The 15456-nt window shown below is 40.1% G+C and overlaps 1 protein-coding gene across 1 annotated transcript in view; it reads right to left on the reverse strand.

Annotated features, from left to right (window-relative positions):
* Positions 1-15456, reverse strand: part of ADARB2 (adenosine deaminase RNA specific B2 (inactive)) — a 447041-nt gene that overhangs the window by 204715 nt on the left and 226870 nt on the right. The gene's annotated exons all lie outside the window — the stretch shown is intronic.

The following is a 15456-nucleotide window of genomic DNA, read 5'->3' on the forward strand; positions in this document are numbered from 1 at the left end:
TGTATAACTAAATTTGTGCCCAGAGGAACATCCTCTATGTTTTGAATTTGTTGTCTGTGAGAGTAGCTGGTATGCTAATCTCTCCCAGAGGGTTTTATTTTACCTTTCCTTTCTTTAATTATAAGCCTTTTATCTTAATATCTGATTGATTTTTCCTTGGTTTTTAGATCCAAAGGGATTGGATCTGGACTCACCAGGGAATTGGTGGAGGAGTCTCTCAAGGTTACCCAGGAAGGGGAAGATTTTGTGGGAGAAGAGAGTTTTCCAGATAACTCAGAAATCTGGATGGTGGCAGTGAGACCAAATCTAAGCTGGTAGTTAAGCTTAGAGGTGTTCATTCAGGTCCCCACATCTGTACCCTAAAGTTCAGAGTCGGGGTGAGATCAATGACATAGGTTGTTTTTTCTTCTGCCCTATAAGGGCCTGATTTTTAAAAAACTAAAATCAAATCAAAACAAACAAAAAACCCTCTCAGAAAGCATATCTTTAAATTACAGGCAGCTCCTTAAATAATAAATTGCAGCGACCATTTAAAATAACAATATCACAAAATTAGTAATGAAACATTTTTGGTGTTTGCATGTGAAGGCTAGCATCTAAATATATAAGAAAAGTTTCCCTGAGAATGCATCTAATTTAAACCCAGACCATTTTGAGGCAAAGCACTGTTGTATCAATGGATTAAAGTCATTGCACCAATTTCCATTTCTTCTTATTTTTATAAAATTTGAGTTATTACCACAGAAATGTGTATCTAATCTAGCACCACCATAATATAATGTGTCCTAGCTCAGCCTATATTGAATCATGGTGTTTAAGGATAAATGTAAACATTTTATAAAATTGTGTTAATAAAATGATGCAATATTATAAAAAGGTATTTTACTACTGTGAACATAAGCCAAATGATGTCAGTCAGGCAATGCTGAAGAGGGCAGACTGGTTACAAATGCTCCTTCTGTACAGATCTTTAATGATTAAAACTTCTTCCTACATTGCGTGACAGCCTAGTTTCTAAGCTCACTTGGTAGTGTCAGTGGAAGCACTCTGCTAAGTACAAACTGTCAAGCCTATCAGACAATCATTTGAATCTGTGCAGTTCTTACCTGGTTTCATTTGTTATAGACTAGTTAGTAATCTCAGCCCCATATATCACTTTTTCCAGGGAAGATAATCCATATATTTGTAGAAATTCTGAAGAAGAATGAAAAACCACATACATTCCCACCCACCCCACCCCCCAGCAGCTTATTTTATTTCCTTTACAAAACATGAATCATTTTGTTTTTCTTACAATGAACTACTTAATGTATTTTTTCCATTTACTTAAAAGGGTGTCTGGAAAGATAGTTAGAACTATTGTGCCATTGGATGAGTGATTTTAGAGGTTGCTTTATGTAATTTATTATTATTAGACAATTCTTATTTTTAGAAGACTCCTCAGATAATAAATCCTTATTTAAATTCATGTCCTGTTTTGAAGAAGCCTCTCAATCTCAATAGTAGTTTAGCTGATGACTAGTATGCATCCTGGAATTCTAAGTTGTCCCCTCTCCTCCTCAAGTCTAATGATTCTAATTTTGCTGTAGTTGAGAAAAGTGCTTTGACCTCATCTCTCCCATTACTAAATAGGTTGGGTGGCAGGAGACATTCATCAGGTTATATGTCACAGGTCAGCTATGTCACTAATAGGACTGCTTGATCAAGGGCGGCTCTAGACATTTCGCCACCCCAAGCAGGGCGGCATGCTGCGGGGGGCGCTCTGCCAGTCGCCGGGAGGGTGGCAGGTGGCTCCAGTGGACCTCCCACAGGCAGCATGCCTGTGGGAGGTCCACCGGAGCTGCGGGACCAGCAGACCCTCCGCAGGCACGCCTGCAGGAGATCCACCGGAGTCACCTGCCGCCCTCCCGCTTGGCGTGCTGGGGCCTGGAGCCACCCCTGTGCTTGATGCACTCCTGCACAACCTACATAATCAGAAATACGTTTCAAAATGCACTGAATTTGTGATGCTTGTGCATTGTGTATAAAAGCAAGTTATTATGATTAAATCTAGAAACGTACATTACAAATTATGTGGTATCTTAGACACAGAGGGCCAGATTCAGTAAAGAATTCATTTGACTTCCAGGTCAGACAAAGAGAGTTTCTGTTGACCTGTGTGATTTGGAAGCTGGATTGGTTATTAATTATTTGGATACTTATATTGGGCCAGAGTCAACAAGGCCTCATCATGCAGATCCCTCACTGACTTCCATAGGACTTTTACATACAGAGATCATGCAGGCCCATTTGATTTCTCAATTATATTAGAATATTCTCAAGTTAGGTTGCTGATTATTACCAAAACTGGCATACAAGTGACGTGCAGTGAACAAGAGCTTGAAGGGAGTTTGATTTCTCTTAGTGCTGTTCTTCAGAAACAAAATTCTAATGACTTAAGAGCCTGACATAAATATGCTAACACCAGTTATTTATATATACCAAACTGTTCCACATACTTGCCCTTTGGAGCAAATTTCAGTCATATCCTCATGATCCATATGAGTCACTCCCATTCATAACAACTCACTATTAAAAGGCCTTGTGTTTGGATGACAGAGATGGATCTGATGACTTTGCATGTCTTTTCCCATGTGACTATGATCCCACATGGCCCTTGAAATTTTTGCAGTTATCTGTGGGCATAATTTCACCTGTCTCAACAGTTACATACCTGATTAAATGTGCACAGTTAGATAAGTGGGCATCTACCTTCCACCTGCAATTATTTTCACCCAGGTACAGTACAAATACAGGATAGAAATAAAACTTTCTTAAGACCAGATAAAAACTTGGCCCAATAAATCATAATGTATTTTCTGTCATTCTAAATCCTTTGGAAACTGAGGCCCAGAACCTTAGTTTGGTGTAAAGAGAAGCAGCTTGGCTGATATCAATGGGGTTATGCTAATTTACGTAGCGCTCAAACTTTCAGCATTTGTATACAAATATGCATATCAAAAAAATCAGAATACATGTGTACACTCAGGTGCTGTTTCCCTCATGTTACTACCTCATGAATTCATGTACATTGTGGTACATTTTGTAAAAATACTTATGTTTTATCAGCATGGGACTTCACTCTAGCATTTACTGTACAACCTTAGTTGTGGACGATTTTGGGTTGCAAATTATAAAAAAGTGAAGATCAGTGAGAGTCTGCTGCCATTTAAAAAAGAAACACTAATAGATTTTGTAAAACTTTATTTAAAAGATATGCCACAGCGTGCAGCCTCTCATTCACTTTTTTTTTTGACAACAATCAAGCTGCAACACATTGACATCAACGGGTTTTTATTTAGAAACCCTCAAACACCGTTACCTACAGCACTGCTCACTGTATGATTATGTGTTGTAAGTAGGGCTAGTTCTTAATAGCCTCAACTGAATCTAGAATCAGACCTCAAGGTGAAAGGATATAACAGCTACTAAGCTACAAGCAACAATTATATTAGAATATTCTCAAGTTAGGTTGCTGATTATTACCAAAACTGGCATACAAGTGACGTGCAGTGAACAAGAGCTTGAAGGGAGTTATGAATTCTTTTGAAAGAGCTGAAATTATATGCACCGATCCCATTATCTGCGTGAACACCGGAGGCATAAAAATAAGAATACAAGGATACTAGACCTGTAAATCATAAATAGGACAATCCTGCTTAAAAGAAGCTCCACGGTCTTCCCTTGAGGTAAATACCTGCTAATCCTAAAGAGTTGTGAAATATTTTGTTCATCTCTTCATCTCTATTTCCATACTTTCTAAAGTGAACAGTCTTAAAACTAAGAATATTTATCAGGCTAACCAAAGGACAGATTGATATTATATTTTAAAGGTAAAATAATAACAAGACCATGATATTGTATGAGAAAATAGTGCTAGAATAACTGTCTAAGATGTTGACGTATTATCGGAGGTGAGTTAAGAACAGAAGAATGGGTCCGACCAATGGTCCATCCAGCCCAGTATACTGCTTTCTGACAGTGGCTGGTGCCAGAGGGAGTGAACAGAACAGAGAAATGTATCAAGTGATCTAACCCCTCTCATCCAGTCTCAGCTTCTAGCAGTCAGAGGTTTAAGGATGCCCAGAGCACAGGGTTACATTCCTGACCATCTTGGCTAATAGCCTCCATGATCTTATCTAATTCTTTTTTGGACCCAGTTATACTTTTGGCTTTCATAACATCCCCTGGCAATGAGTTCCACAGGTTGATTGTGCTTTGTGTGAAGAAGTACTTCCGTATTTTTATTTTAAACCTACTGCCTATTAATTTTGTCGGCTGACCTCTGTTTCTTGTGATATGTGAAGGAGTAAATAACACTTCCTTATTCACTTTCTCCACACCGTTCAAGATTGTATAGACCTCTATCACATCTCCTCCTAGTTGTCTCCTTTCAAAGTTGAACAGCCTCAATCTTTTTTAATCTCTCCTCATATAAAAGCTGTTCTAAACCCCTAATAATTTTTGCTGCCTTTCTCTGTACTTTTTCCAATTCTAACATATATTTTTCACATGGAGTGACCAAAACTGCGTGCAGTATTCAAGGTGTGGGCATGCCATGGATTTACCTGGTGGTATTATGATATTTTCTGTCTTATTATCCATCCTTTTCCTAACGGGTCCTAACATTCTCTTAGCCTTTTTTGACTGCTGCTGCATACTAAGCATATGTTTTCAGAGAACTATCTTTTTGGTGACAGCTAATTTAGACCCCATAATTTTGGTAACAGCTAATTTAGACCCCATAATTTTGTATGTATACTTGGGATTATGTTTTCCAATGTGCATTACTTTGCATTTATCAACACTGAATTTCATCCGCCATTTTGTTGCCCAGTCACTCAGTTTTGTGAGATCCCTTTGTAACTCTTCACAGTCAGCTTTGGACTTAACTAGCTTGAGTAATTCTGTATCATCTGAAAACTTTGCCACCTCAGTGTTTACCCGTTTTTCCAGTTCATTTATGAATATGTTGAACAGCACTGGTGCCAGTACAGATCCTTGGGGCACTCTGCTATTTACCTCTCTCTACTGTGAAAACTGATCATTTATTCCTATGTTTTGTTTCCTTCCTTTAACTAGTTACTGATCCATGAGAAGACTTTCCCTTTTATCTCACGACTGCTTATTTTGGTTCAGAGCCTTTAGTGAGGAGCCTTGTCAAAGGATTTCTGAAAGTCCAAGTACACAATATCCACAGATTACCCTTGTCCACATGTTTGTTGACCCCTCAAAAAAGTATAATAGACTGGTGAGGGATGATTTCCCTTTAAAAAAGCTGCATTGACTCTTCCCCAACATATTGTGTTTAGTTAAGTGTCTGATTATTCTGCTCTTTACTAAAATTTCAACCAATTTGCCTGGTACTGAAGTTAGACTTACTGGCCAGTAATTGCCAGGTTCACCTCTGGAGCTTTTTTTAAATATCAGCATCACATTAGCTATCCTCCAGACATCAAGTACACGAACTGATTTAAGTGACTGGTGACATATCACAGTTAGTAATTCTGCAATTTCATGTTCCTTCAGAACTCTTGGATGAATACCAGCTAGTCCTGTTGCCTAATTACTATTTAATTTACAAATTTGTTCCAAAACCTCCTCTATTTACATCTCAACCTGGGACAGATCCTCAGATTTGTCACCTAAACTCCTGCACATCCTGGGTCGTGAAGACTGATTCCAATAATGCATTTAGTTTCTCCATAATGGCCTGATCTTCCTGGAGTGCTCCTTTAGCACCTTGATTGCCAAGTGGCCCCAGTGATTATCTGGCAGGCTTCCTGCTTCTGATGTACTAACATTTTTTTGGCATTAGTTTTTGTGTCTTTTGCTAGTTACTTTTCAAATTTTTTTTGGCCTGCCTAATTATACTTTTACATTTGACTTGCCAGAATTTATGCTCCTTTCTATTTTGCTCAGTAGAATTTGACTTCTAATTTTTCAAAGATGTCTTTTTGTCTTTGACCACCTCTTTTACTCTATTGTTTAGCCATGGTGGCATTTTTTGTGTGTGACCCCCTTGTTTTTTTCATTTGGGGGTAAACATTTAGTTTGAGCATCTGTTAAAAAGTTTCCACACAGCATACAGGCATTACATTCTTGTGACTGTTCCTTTTAATTTCCATTTGACTAGCTTCCTTATTTTTGTGTCATTCCATTTTTTCAAGTTAAATGTTACTGTGGTGAATTTCTTTGGTATTTTATCCCCTACAATGATGTTAAATTTAATTACATTATAGTCGCTATTACTGAGCTATATTCTGCTATGTTTACCTTTCGGACCAGATCCTGTGCACCACTTGGGATTAAATCAAGAATTGCCTCTCCCCTTGTGGTTTTCAGGACTAGCTGCTCCAAGAAACAGTCATTAATGGTATCTAAAAATTTTATCTCATATTCCCAGTCAATATAGGGATCATTGAAACCCCCCCATTATTACTGAATTTTCTATTTTTGTAGCTTCTCTAATCTCCTTAAGCATTTCACAGTCACTGTCACCATCCTGGTCAGATGGTCGGTAGTATATTCCTACTGGTATATTCTTATTATTCAAGCATGGAATTTCTATCCGTAGAGATTCTACAATACAGTTTGATTCATTTAAGATTTTTACTATATGTTTATATTTGTTATGCCATTGTAAGTTCATAAATAATAATGAATCCAGCATAAGTAAAATTCAAACTGTACAGTTTGAACTAGCCTATTATAGAACAAGGACTCAAAACAGAAGGACAAAGTGGACTGGTGCACAACCTCTGATAAAGGAGTTGTCTGACCCAGACTGTGTGTTGGGTGTCAAAGCTTCCTCCGGTTGAAATACACAAAAACAAGCGACAGGAAGGCAAACCTTGTGATAATGAAATCACCTCTTCTCAACAGACTTGAAGGGAGAAGGTTTAGACTTCTAGAATTTCTGTTAAAACAAACCCAAGTGGTATTGTAGACAAAAACAAGCTTCTCCTATTTCATAAAATTATGGCCAGTAGCTAAGCTGTGACCAGAAAGAGATTCCTCACAAATTGCCAAGTATGAAGGCCAGATCCCCAGCTCACGTAAAATGGTATAACATGTTTGAAATCAACAGAGCCATGCTAGATTACTTTAGCTGAGAATTTGACTCATGACCATCTAAGTTACCATGAAAAAGTGATATAGTCCCAATGAGGTAGAAATGTTATCTCCTCACTCTGGCACTGTGGAACGTGAGATCATGTTTCTGAATGAGATGTAACACTCTAAACAGAAAGCCTAAGATGGCTTCAGCAATGTGCTCCTCACAAACTGAAAGCACTGGGACAAGAAAATGAGAACTAGAGCTGTCACCTGGCCTCTGAGGACTCCTATTGATAAGATATGAGATCCAGCAACTTGCTCACTCACTTTCAATTAAATCTCTATGATAAGACCACAGCAACGAAGACCAAAACTTGTAATGCCACCTTTACCCCATGCTACTTTGAACTGAAGTTCCTGCCTGTCTCGAGAGACCAGCCATTAAAAAGTGTCAAACTGAGCTGGCAAATTTTATCTATACCAGTTCCAGCTGATGAGTAACAAAAGACTCTCATATTCGTATTTTCTTTCATACATGGAATGACTCAGTTACTCTAAGTCAGTGGTTTTCAACCTTTTTTCATGTGCAGACCCTAAAAATTTCAAGTGAAGGTGTGAACCCCTTTGGAAATGTTAGATGTAGTATGCAGACCCCCAGGAATCTGCAGATCACAGGTTGAAAATTACTCCCTTAGAGTTAAAATAACTCCCAGAGAGTTAAAAAGTTTGTACAGGTTTTAATTACATAACCTCTTACTTATGTTTCACACAGAAGCCTGGAAATACCTTTGAGTCAATACGTGGTTAAGAATGATGAGAGTGGAAATTTCATTGCCCTAGATCAGCGAAGCACTCCTTCTAACAAAAGATCAAATCAAAGTTGTCTGAAAGAAAGCACGTGTGTCCAGACTAATTACAGCCCAGAGATTTAGCACAAAACAGTGCATCAGAAGAAAGAGATAATTAACATCTACAAATAGACTATTATTACTACTTTATGCTTCCATAATACCTTTAATCCAAAGGTCTCAAAAGTATGATGTGTGAAATCTTGGCCCTACTGAAGTTAATGGCAAAACTCCCTTTGACTTCAGTGTCTTAGAATGCCCCTGTGAAGTAGGTCACAATATAGCCATACTACCGATGAGAAAACCAACTCCCAGAGAGGTTAAGTGACTTGTCAAAGATCACTCACTGACTCAGTGGCGGAGTTAAGAATTAGCTCCAGGGAGCCCTCACTCCTAGTTCTCTGGTGTAACTTGCAGACACATTCACTCAGCCAGGTAACAACGTCCCCAAATCCTCAACTACACCTTTTAGTATTCACTCTGCATTCCCCCACACAGGTTGAGACTTTATTTTGCAAACTAAAAATACCCTTCCCAGCAACTCAGACTCAAATTATTTCATCACTGATGTGCAAGCTCTATTAGTTTTGAGGCAGTCATTGGTTCAATTTCAGACAGATCAAATATATGGGATTTAAAGCAGCCCAAATAGACCCTGAATGACATTTTGAAATATTGGTGACCTTGATATGTGCCTTGAGACAGCGCCGAGGAAAAGACAGCCCATCTTGTAGATATGTGCTCTTTTCAACAAAACAAAAAGAAAATGCTAACAAACAGGAGCGGCTAACAGGGGAGTTTTGCGAGGGAGTTTATGGTCGGAGTGTGTGTGGGCGGGCTACATATACTTAACATTCCTTAAACTTCTTTAAACTTAAGCCAAAAAACACTCCCTGATAAAAACAACAACAACAACAAAGAAACAAGCTGAAGGAATAACAAGAATACAGGCAGAAGTCTGGAACATAGTGGGGTCTACCCAGTTAATTGCACCAAATGCAGCATGTATGATTACCTGCCCTTTGGGCAGGTGGCGTATGAGTGCCTTCGGGGCAAGGAGCTCCTGACCCTGAGACCGTTTACAGGCTTTGGAGACCAAGGTGGCTGAACTGGAGGAGCTACGGGAGACAGAGAGGTACATAGATGTGACTTTCTGGGACACAGTAGAACAGTCCCATAGCCAGTCTGACAACCTCTGTGCTGTTAAGGAAGATGAAAGTCTCAGGGAAGGAGAACATCCAACTGGAGCGGAGGAAAATAACCCCATAGTTGGGACTCTCCTTCCAGATGATGTTGCGGTATCCTCTCTCACTGAGGATACCTCTCTGGGGGAGGGAACTCCAGTTATTAGGAAGAGACAGGTATTAGTAACGGGCGATTCAATGATTAGAAACATAGATAGCTGGGTTTCTGATGACCGGGACAATCGCATGGTGACTTGCCTGCCTGGTGCAAAGGTTGGAGATCTCTCGAGACATCTAGATAGACTTCTGTATAGTGCTGGGGAGGAGCCGATGGTCGCGATACATGTAGGTACCAATGACATAGGGAGGGATAGGAGAGGTCATGGAGGCCAAATTTAGGCTGCTAGGTAAGAGATTGAAGTCCAGGACCTCCATGGTAGCATTCTCTGAAATGCTTCCCTTTCCACACGCAGCGCCAGTTGGACAGGCAGAACTGCAGGGTCTCAATGCATGGATGAGATGATGGTGCAGGGAGGAGGGGTTTAGATTTATTAGGAACTGGAGAAACTTTTGGGAAACGGGGAGCCTATACAGGAAGGATGGGCTCTACCTAAACCAAAATGGAACCAGATTGCTGGCACTTAAAATTAAAAAGGTCGTAGAGCAGTTTTTAAGCTAAGGGCTGGAAAGCAGACAGGTGCAGAGGAGCACATGATTTGGACAGAGACATCCCTTAGGGGAGGATCTACTAATGGAGATTCTCTATGTCCTAGCAAGAAGGAAAGTATGGAAGATGATAAAATACAGGTAGGATCTGATGAGAAACAGTCAAATGAAAAAAGTCTCATTCAATTACATCATGTAATGGGAGACAGATAAAAAATGACAAGTTTTTAAAGTGCTTATATACCAATGCTAGAAGTCTAAATAATAAGATTAGTGAACCAGAGTGTCTCATATTAAATGACGATATTGATAAAATAGGCATCACAGAAACTTGATGAAATGAGAATAATCAATGGGAAACAGTAATACCAGGGTACACAATATATTGGAAGGACTGAACAGGTCGTGCCGGGGCGGGGAGAGGAATGGCACTATATGTGAAAGAAAGCATAGAATCAAATAAAATGAAAATCTTAAATGAACCAAACTGTACAATAGAATCTCTATGGATAGCAATTCCATGCTCGAATAATAAGAATATAGCAATAGGAATACATTACCAACCACCTGACCAGGATGGTGATAGCGACTGTGAAACACTCAGGGAGATTAGAGAGGCTATAAAAATAAAAAACTCAATAATAATGGGGGATTTGAACTATCCCCATATTGACTGCGTACATGTCACCTCAGGATGCAGAGATAAAGTTTCTGGACACCTTCTTGGAGCAGCTGTTCCTGGAACCCACAAGAAGAGAGGCAATTCTTGATTTAGTCCTAAGTGGAGCACAGGATCAGGTCTAAGAAGTGAATATAGCTGGACTGCTTGGTAATAGTGACCATAATATAATTAATTTAACATCCCTGTGGCAGGGGAAAAACACCACAGCAGCCCAACACTGTAGCATTTAATTTCAGAAAGGGAACTACACAAAAATGAGGAGTTAGTTAAACAGAAATTAAAAGGTACAGTGCCAAAAGTGAAATCCCTGCAAGCTGCATGGAAACTTTTAAAGACACCATAATAGAGGCTCAACTTAAATGTATACCCCAAATTAAAAAAAAAACAGTAAGAGAGAACCAAAAAAGTGCCACCATGGCTAAACAACAAAGTAAAAGAAGCAGTGAGAGGCAAAAAGGCATCCTTTAAAAAGTGGAAGTTAAATCCTAGTGAGGAAAATAGAAAGGAGCATAAACTCTGGCAAATGAAGTGTAAAAATATAATTAGGAAGGCCAAAAAAGAATTTGAAGAACAGCTAGCCAAAGACTCAAAAAGTAATAGCAAAAAAAATTTTTTTTTAACATCATCAGAAGCAGGAAGCCTGCTAAACAACCAGTGGGCCACTGGATGATAAAAGATGCTAAAGGAGCACTCAAGGATGATAAGGCCATTGCAGAGAAACTAAATGAATTCTTTGCATCAGTCTTCATGGCTGAGGATGTGAGGGAGATTCCCAAACCTGAGCCATTCTTTTTAGGTGACAAATCTGAGGAACTGTCCCAGATTGAGGTGTCATTAGAGGAGGTTTTGGAACAAATTGATAAACTAAACAGTAATAAGTCACCAGGACCAGATGGTATTCACCCAAGAGTTCTGAAGGAACTCAAATGTGAAATTGCAGAACTACTAACTGTAGTCTGTAACCTATCATTTAAATCAGCTTCTGTACCAAATGACTGGAGGATAGCTAATGTGATGCCAATTTTTTAAAAAGGGCTCCAGAGGTGATCCCTGGCAATTACAGGCTGGTAAGCCTGACTTCAGTACGGGGCAAACTGGTTGAAACTATAGTAAAGAACAAAATTGTCAGACACATAGATGAACATAATTTGTTGGGGAAGAGTCAACATGGTTTTTGTAAAGGGAAATCATGCCTCACCAATCTACTAGAATTCTTTGAGGGGGGTCAACAAGCATGTGGACAAGGGGGATCCAGTGGATATAGTGTACTTAGATTTTCAGAAAGCTTTGACAAGGTCCCTCACCAAAGGCTCTTAAGCAAAGTAAGCTGTCATGGGATAAGAGGGAAGGTCCTCTCATGGATTGGTAACTGGTTAAAAGATAGGAAACAAAGGGTAGGAATAAATGGTCAGTTTTCAGAATGGAGAGAGGTAAATAGTGGTGTGTCCCCCAGGGGTCTGTACTGGGACCAGTCCTATTCAACATATTCATAAATGATCTGGAAAAAGGGGTAAAACAGTGAGGTGGCAAAATTTGCAGATGATACAAAACTACTCAAGATAGTTAAGTCCCAGGCAGACTGCGAAGAAGAGCTACAAAGGCATCCCTCAAAGCTGGGTGACCGGGCAACAGAATGGCAGATGAAATTCAATGTTGACAAATGCAAAGTAATGCACACTGGAAAACATAATCCCAACTATGTATATAAAATGATGGGTCTAAATGAGCTGTTACCACTCAAGAAAGAGATCTTGGAGTCATTGTAGATAGTTCTCTGAAAGCATCCACTCAGTGTGCAGCAGCAAAAAGCAAACAGAATTTTGGGAATCATTAAGAAAGGGATAGATAATAAGAAAGAAATTTTCATATTACCTCTCCATAAATCCATAGTATGCCCACATCTTGAATACTGCATGCAGTATGGTTGCTCCATCTCAAAAAAGAGATATTGGAACTGAAAAAGTTCCACAAAAGGGCTACAGAAATGATTAGGGGTATGGAATGGCTACCATATGAGGAGAGATTAATAAGACTGGGACTTTTCAGCTTCGAAAAAAGACGACTAAGGAGGGGATATGATAGAGGTCTAATAAAATCATGACTGGTGTGGAGAAACTAAATAAGGAAGTGTTATTTACTCCTTCTCATAACACAAGAACTAGGGAGTCATCAAATGAAATTAATAGGCAGCAGATTTAAAACAAACAAAAGGAAGTATTTTTTCATACAACGTACAATCAACCTGTGGAACTCCTTGCAGAGGATGTTGTGAAGGCCAAGACTATAACGGGGTTGAAAAAAGAACTAGATAAATTCATGGAGAGTAGGTCTATCAACGGCTATCAGCCAGGATGGGTAGGGATGGCACCCCCAACCTCCGTTTGCCAGAAGCTGGGAATAGGTGACAGGGAATGGATCACTCGATGATTACCTGTTCCGTTCATTCTCGCTGGGGCACCTGGCATTGGCCACAGCATACTGGACTAGATGGACCTTTGGTCTGACCCAGTATGGCCATTGTTATGTCCTTATGTTCTTTAACAAAAAAGAAGCTATTTTTGCATTTAAATAATCTATTTTTTTAAAGTAACCTTAAAGGCTTAGTATGTACTTTTGCTTTAATAGAATTTAGCATGGGGAAGAAAGTTATGCTGGTAATGAGAATGGTTAGATTTTTATCTTTTTTGTTTCTATTTATTAGTGTAAATATTTGTATTATTGTATGTTTTGTAGACCAGCAGCCTGAGTTCAACTTTCACATGCCATGAAGACAAGCGCACGCTGGCCATATTATCAAGGAAAAAGACAGGAAAGGATATACCGGATTTCTGAATCCAAATATATCTTTTGTCAATTTCATTGACAGAGTTTATCTGTGCTGAGCTGAACTGATAACACAAATCTACCCCCCACAAACTGCTTTAATAAAACAATGACTGAATGAAACGGTTTCCCATTCAGCTGACTATAAGGAGCTTAATCTGATGCTAGACATTAGTGATGATGCCATGTTATAGAAGCCCACATGGGACTGTTCTGGTTATTTTTGCTGGGTTTCTGTTTACTTAAGTACAAATGGAAATGTCATGCACTGAAGATGAAAGCTCCCACTGGAGCAGCACATGGCCTTATATTAGAAGCCTGCTGCCCTGGTTTCTAAGCACTGCTCTGTTTCCAGGGCTTCTAGAATCAAAATGCAGCAATGAGGAGATTTCAGGGGAAGTGGGTTGAATGAGATGGATGGTCAGCTCTGGGACACTGGAGTCACATGCACTGGCGTTAGGGATAGCAAGAGGCATTTTCTTCACTCCCTTGTTCCTTGCGGGTATGTGGTGTGTGCTAAGCATTCTGTTGAGCCTCTTCTATTCTATTCAGCATAGTAGCTGAGTACCTAGCTCCTCTGCACTCATGACACAAAGTTGACTAGGACCCAATTCATTCCGTCTGCAAGGAAAATAAAACATGGGAGCAACTGGAAACTTTCAATCTCTAGGGTAAAAACGTGACCCCATTGAGGTCCAGGGCAAAACTCCCATTGACTTCCGTGAGGTTAGGATATCATGCCGGTGTTCCCAAGTTGTCATACTGCTTGGGGAGAGATTGCATAACAATCAAAGGATGGCTTCCAAAGGCCGTCGGAGAGATGGGGGAGCACCTCATTCCTTAGGCTCCAGGGAACGGAGGAACAGAGAAGCACAGGGGTACTCCCCGAACTCCTTGATTAAATGACTCCCTTTGGGAGGCGTGATGTCCTGGGAACTTGGCCTGCAGCCATAGCTGGGCCCTCTGCTTCTAGTATCTTCCAGCCGAGGGAGATAGCGCTGACAGGATCAGACTAGGCACTCAGGTCCATGGTGAAGGGTTTAGCATAAATAACCTAGTCAAAGATGGGGAAAACCACAGACGGATGACTTCCCACTGGTCCTGCCTCTCACCCCATGTTCTGACTGAACTCAAGGATCTGTAAATGTGGCATCGGAGCATCCACAGATTTCAAGCGGGGAAAAAAAGGGGAAGGAATTGATACTACTTCATTACATTTCCTCCCTTTTGCTTTTGCCTATTGCATGTAGGGTTTCTGGCCCCTCCACATGCAGACATTATCCCCCAGGGGCTGCAATTTCACATGTGTGAATGCAGACTCAGGAGTAAGAGAACGAGGACTTTGCTCTAATGGAACATTTCTGACTTCTAGCCGTATGCACAAGCCCAGGTATGGCTGCACTTGGTGACTATGTGACAGACCCCGGGGTTTAAACATGGATATTTCACTGAATCCCTCTTAACTGAGCTTCAGCCCCATGCTGAGGGCCAGCAGAAGGCACCATGTACCAAACAAACCTATTCATAGACTTTGTGCTGGATCTCTATGCAGGGCTGAATTGCATCCATTTGCATATAACTTTAATTATGCTTGTGTCAAGGTTCCCTCCCCACTCTGAACTTTAGGGTACAAATGTGGGGACCTGCATGGACACTTCTAAGCTTAATTGCTAGCTTAGATCTGGTACACTGCCACCATTCAGAAGTCAGTGTCTGGAGCACTTCCTGTCCCCCCAAAACTCTCCCCTCCCTGGGTGGCCTTTAGGGACTTCACCAGTTCCCTGGCGAACACAGATCCAAACCCTGTGGATCTTAAAACAAGGAGAAATTAACCATCCCCCCTCCTTTCCCCCACCAATCCCTGGTGAGTCCAGATCCAATCCCCTTGGATCTTAAAACATAGAAAAATCAATCAGGTTCTTAAAAAGAAAGCTTTTAATTAAAGAAGAAAAGTAAAAATCATCACTGTAAAATCAGGATGGAAAATACTTTACAGGGTAATCAAATTCGTATAGCCCGGAGGAACCCCCCTCTAGCCTTAGGTTCAAAGTTACAGCAAACAGAGGTAAAATCCTCTCAGTAAAAAAGGACATTTACAAGTTGAGAAAACAAAAATAAAACTAATCTGCCTTGCCTGGCTGTTACTTACAATTTT

The sequence above is a fragment of the Chelonoidis abingdonii genome, chromosome 2 (genome assembly GCF_003597395.2).
Source record: "Chelonoidis abingdonii isolate Lonesome George chromosome 2, CheloAbing_2.0, whole genome shotgun sequence".
Lineage (NCBI taxonomy): Eukaryota > Metazoa > Chordata > Testudines > Testudinidae > Chelonoidis > Chelonoidis abingdonii.